Here is a 6000-nt window from a genome sequence, read left to right on the forward strand (position 1 = left end):
TTAGATTTTTTTTTCAGCAACTTTCACTGACAACTTCCTACCTGTGCCAGCAATATAGAAAAAGAAAGGGGGAAATGTTTAAGGGGTGATGTAAGAGAGCAGAAGGGAGGGCTGAAGAGAGAAAGGGGAGAGCAAATTGTGAATTCTGATAGTCACGACAAGCAATTTCTGAAAACTCGCAGTCTAAAGTTCTGCTAGGTCTGAGGCTGACCTGAACTCACCTTTGGCGGATTGACCCTCTTCAAATCAGTCTTCTGAATATACATCGACTCCTCATTGACCCAAATTCAAAAGCTATAAAATAAATGAAGGAGAGATGAGGGGTACCTTGCAAGAATGGTGCTTCGGACGTGCAGAGGATCACTTACTAGTGTCGTAAATAATGAAGGACTGATCAATAATACATTAGAAAGAAAAGACCCTCCGTATTGCCACATCATGGTGTCCTGAGTTCCGTATCCAGAGTACCAGGTGCAAATTGGCTACATGTTTAGTAGAAGGCTGAATGCATATTCACAGAGGTTTTGCAGTTTCATTATTTCCCTCAACCACTTTTATATGATGGAATTTTTGCCGGTGTATTTCAAAAATACTTTACAATCTGTAAAAATAATTTATTATTGTTAAAACACCTCTAATCTCCCCTTTCTTTTTGTTTATGTCCCCGGTGGCTCAGACAGGAAAGAATCCACCTGCAATGCGGGAGACCTGGGTTCCATCCCTCCGTTAGGAAGTTCCCCTGGAGGAGGGCATGGCAACCCACTCCAGTATTCTTTCCTGGAGAATCCCATGGACTGAGGAGCCTGGTGGGCTACAGTCCATGGGGACACAAAGAGTCGGACTCACTGAGCAACTAAGTAAGCACACATTTTTTTTTATCTTTTTAAAAAATTAATTAATTAGAGGCTAATTACTTTACAGTATTGTGGCGGTGGTTTTTGCCATCCATTGACATGAATCAGCCACGGGTGTACACGTGTCCCCCATCCTGAGCCCCCCTCCCTCCTCCCTCCCATCCACCCCTCAGGGCTGTCCCAGTGTACCCGCTTTGAGTGCCCTGTTTCATGTGTTGAACTTGGGCTGGTCATCTGTTTCACATATGGTAATATACATGTTTCAATGCTATTCTCTCCAATCATCCCACCCTCGCCTTCTCCCACAGAGTCCAAAAGTCTGTTCTTTATATCTGTAAGCACAAATTTTTTGGCTTGTAGAATCTTAGTTCCTTGACCGGGGATCCAAGTAGGGGCCCCCAGGGATCAAACTGGGAAGTGCAGAGTGCCAACCACTGAAGCGCCCCCCCTCCCTTTCTTTTTCTTTTTCATTTATTTTTATTAGTAGGAGGCTAATTACTTTACAATATTGTAGTGGTTTTTGTCATACATTGACATGAATCAGCCATGGATTTACATGTATTCCACATCCCAATCCCACCTCCCACCTCCCTCTCTACCCGATCCCTCTGGGTCTTCCCAGTGCACCAGCCCCGAGCACTTGTCTCATGCATCCAGCCTGGGCTGGTGATCTGTTTCACCCTAGATAATATACATGTTTCGATGCTGTTCTCTCGAAACATCCCACCCTCGCCTTCTCCCACAGAGTCCAAAAGTCTGTTCTGTACATCTGTGTCTCTTTTTCTGTTTTGCATATAGGGTTATCGTTACCATCTTTCTAAATTCCATATATATGTGTTAGTATACTGTAATGGTCTTTAACTTTCTGGCTTACTTCACTCTGTATAATGGGCTCCAGTTTCATCCATCTCATTAGAACTGATTCAGATGAATTCTTTTTAACGGCTGAGTAATATTCCATGGTGTATATGGACCACGGCTTCCCTATCCGTTCGCCTGCTGATCCTCCCTTTCTTTGTAAACACAGCTACTGTACTATGTGCTGTGTCAGAGGTAAACAGAAAGAAAAAATCACTTTTATGTAATCAGATGAAGATAGTACTTTCCCTCAGGGATTATACCAAAATAGGGACTGTGAATGACAAGAGAAGAGTATAGCCTTTAAAACCAGACTTTCAGAATACCATGTGACAAATATTTACTATATTCTGAGCCACATGTTCTGCAGATAGAAACATGATGGTGATATAGGTCCTGCCATTTACAGACAAGTAGAAATGGCTATACTTTTACTTTATTTTTAAGGGTTTTGAATAAATACTTATGCAGATAAGTTTCCCTTTGGAAATTTGTATTGCATAAATGGCCATAAGTTTACATTGTTTATTTTAAACAGTTTTTAGTCAGGAAAAAAAGCTACACTTAAACCAGTGTTGGATGGCATCATCAACTCAATGGACATGAGTTTGAGCAAGCTCTGGGAGTTGGTGATGGACAGGGAGGCCTGGTGTGCTGCAGTCCATGGGGTCACAAAGAGTCGGACACGACTGAGCGACTGAACAACAAAACTAACATTGTCCTCACTCCCTGGGCTTGGTGGAATTGTGATCAGGACGCTGAACTAGGGAATGTGTTAAGAGTGCTATTCATTTATTTATTGTTAAAATTAACCATTTTATGTATTTATGGCTGCTCAGCTTCTGGGATCTTAGTTCCCATACCAGGGATGGAACCTAGCCCCGCTCCAGTGGAAGCACAAATTCCTAACCATTGGGCCACCAGGGAATTCCCCTATTCCTTTATTTAGATGTAGATAAATTCTTTAGTATAACAGACAAGGGTAAAAGAAAATACTATAAAATGTAAACTGTAGACAGATAATGAGGTTGCAATGGGACAAACTGTGTGCCCGAATAATTGCCATATCCAAGTAGGATATTCCAGAGGGGAGGCAGAGACCAAGGAATGTGATTTAAAGTTTCCGACGCTCTTACTTAGATTTCCCTGGTGGCTCAGTGGTAAAGAATCCACCTGCCAATGAAGGAGACGTGAGTTCAATCCCTGGGTCAGGAAGATCCCCTGGAGAAGGAAATGGCAACCCACTCCAGCATTCTTGCCTGGGGAATCCCATGGACAGAGAGCCTGTCGGACTACCGTCCATAGGGTTGCAAAGAGTCAGATACCACTTAGCGACTAAATAGCAACACACTCTTACTTACTAACTAAGCACATGAGATAATAGCACTGAGATGAATCCAGCGCCATGCACCTCACTGCGTGCTTTACGTCTGGTAGGGAGTCAGCTAAAAGAGGAGGGTTAAAGTACTTCAGTCAAAGTCATGTACTTGGTAGTTGACAAGATGGGCTCTGAACTCAGGTCCGACTGATCTCAAAGCCTACATTCCTTTCTTTAATCCAGGCAGCATTCTAGAACTTCCCACTGCCAATGGGCAGGTGCAGGGAGTGAAGCCTGAGATGTTTACGGAAGCTGCTCAGCCCACTGACATTCCTGCCTCTTCTCACCAAGGTTTGTCCAGCTGCTGCTTCTCAGCCAGGGCCTTGGCAGGGCTCCTGGAGTGAAGTGAGAGCTCGGCTAACCAGCTCAGGGGGACAGTGGCAGATGTCTTAGTGGGCCCCCTCACCTGTGAGTTCCCTTCTTTGTAGGGTTGCCAGACAACCTAGACGATGCCCAGATAAACATGCATTTTAGAACAGCAATGAATAATTTTTTTTAGTATAAGAATGTCCCAGTCATGCAACTATTGCATGAGACAACTTCTTTGCTAAATCTGGCCACTCTGCTTTTTGACCCTATTTGAAAGTCTTGAGTTAGAATTAGAGAGAGTTGCATGCATGCTGAAGCGACTTACAACTCTACTTACAACTCTGAAGATTACAACAGGTGATCTTCAGCTTAGAATTCTGGTCTATGGACCAGAATTGTAGGAAACTCTACAACACATCATACCTGCCCAATACCTACCCAGGCTGTTCAGTGGATTATTATGGGATGCTGCTATTATTCATGTGATTAGCTTCTGGTGCGGCAGATACGTCTTGACATGAGCGTGTCCATGACTCAGGTATTCAAGGCATGTATTTATAAATAGGAATAAACAGGAATTTTCCTATTTCTTTAACTCAACAGGATTCTGTTCCAAAACCGCATTTTTTTAGAGGTAGCACAAACATAAACTCTCAAGTCAGGTCTCAACACACTGCCTTTTCCCAGAGTTGCTTCTAGGGTGCATGTCCTGCTGTAGGGGCGGGGCACCTGCTTCTTGATGTCCTCTGGCCCTGCAAATTGTTGCCAAGGCACCTTGCCTTCCTGGCCTTCTGCCCCCTTTGCTCTCCTTCCTACTCGGTACAGGGTCACCCATCCCTCTCCAGGGTCTCCTTGCACCCCAGGGCATCTGCTTTGGGGAGTGAAACCTGATGCTTTTTGCCATCAAATCCTACTATCTCAGGTTTTGCCTTCTCCCCAGGGATCTTCCCCTAGGGAAGGGCACATCTTTTCTCTGGAGGACTCCAGGCATTCGTGTCCTCGTCTCCCTTCCACCCTCTGAATAGTCTCTGCCTATACCATCTTTTTCTGGGCATGACCCATCCCTCCAGCTCTCAATATTTTTCCTGCATATTCGATTCCCCAAGGATCTTAGGTTTTTGGAAGACTTGGAAGGTCATTCCTTTTCACCCTTACTTATTACCACCACCACACCAACAATGAATACAAAAGATTTTGCTTGGAAGGGAGAGAGAGGATAAGGCTAGAACAGAAGGAAGTATTTTAACCAACTGACTTTAAACATCCTCAGGCCCTATTCCTCCTTTTTTTCCCCCTCTAAATCAGATATTAAGAATTAAGTCCTGATTTGTTTGGATACAAACTTTGCTTTTCCACGGAGTCCCCAAATATGGCATCAGTATCAGATGGGAAGCATTTAAAACATGGACTGTCAGGATCCCACCCAGATGCATAGCATCTCTAGGGTTGAATCTAGGAAGGTGTATTTTTAAAAACTCTGGACATTTTTCTTACATGCTCAGTTACTCTTGTCCACTGGCGGGCTTCTGGGAACAACTCCCCTTTCTTTCCCACATCTTCTGCCTTCTTTCCTTTTCTTTCTTATCCCTGGTGTGGCAACTTCCAGTTAAAGGTTCCTTGCATAAAACCAAGATCTAGTGTGGAGTTCTGTACCCATCTTTCAAAGAGAAGACAATCTTTCAAAGAGAAGAGGGTAAGAGGATGTTCAAGAGTCTTATCTCCTCTTATTTATCTCTTATCCCAGTTTCCTCATCCTTCAGTGTCCTGTCCATGTTCCAAGAAGGGAATCTTAGTCTAGCCCACCAAACAGGACCATCCAACATCATGTTTCCATCCTATCTCAAATGCAAAACTGATATGGGCAGAATAAAGGGGGAAAGTAGATGATTAGTTAATCCCACTAGGGGATTGTAGGTAGAAAAAACATGGGAGACCCCTGTAATTAATAATTACTCAAGAGAGCAGTTTTGCTTAACCACAAAACCAAGCAGGCTTGCCTAGCAACAAAACCATGCAATGGAAGCACAAGACTTGCCCCCAAACAATAAAACACTGGTGACATGAGACCCACAACTTCCCAGTGAGCTCAGTAAGTTAATGACCCCTAGGATATAGTGTCTAGGGATGTTGTGTGCTGTTGTTTAGTCGCTAAGTGGTGTCTGACTCTTTTGCAACCCCATGCTGAATAGGCTTCCAGACTCCTCTGTGCATGGGATTTCCCAGGCAAGAATACTGGGGTGGGTTGCCATTTCCTTCTCCAGGGAATCTTCCTAACAAGAAAACTCCCCTGCTCAACCTGGAGGAGGAACTGGTGATGGAAGCATGATATCTACTCAAGAAAAAGAAGGAAGTTCTTCTCCCCTTCCCCACATTTTTTATTGTACAACTGTAGCCCAGTAAATTCTTGGGACACAGCATTTCTCGCCCACCCACTTGTCAGCCTCACAAGCATCCTATTCTAATAAATCACTTCTTATCTACTGCTCTGCTCTTGTTGAATTCTCCTCTGTGCTGAGACATAAAGGACTGTGGTACCAGAGCTCTTTGGAGCCCGGTTTCAAACCTATTTCCCAGAGACCTAGATGCTGCTTGGTTCTTAGG

This window comes from Cervus canadensis, chromosome 28 (genome assembly GCF_019320065.1).
Source record: "Cervus canadensis isolate Bull #8, Minnesota chromosome 28, ASM1932006v1, whole genome shotgun sequence".
In the NCBI taxonomy this organism is placed as follows: domain Eukaryota; kingdom Metazoa; phylum Chordata; class Mammalia; order Artiodactyla; family Cervidae; genus Cervus; species Cervus canadensis.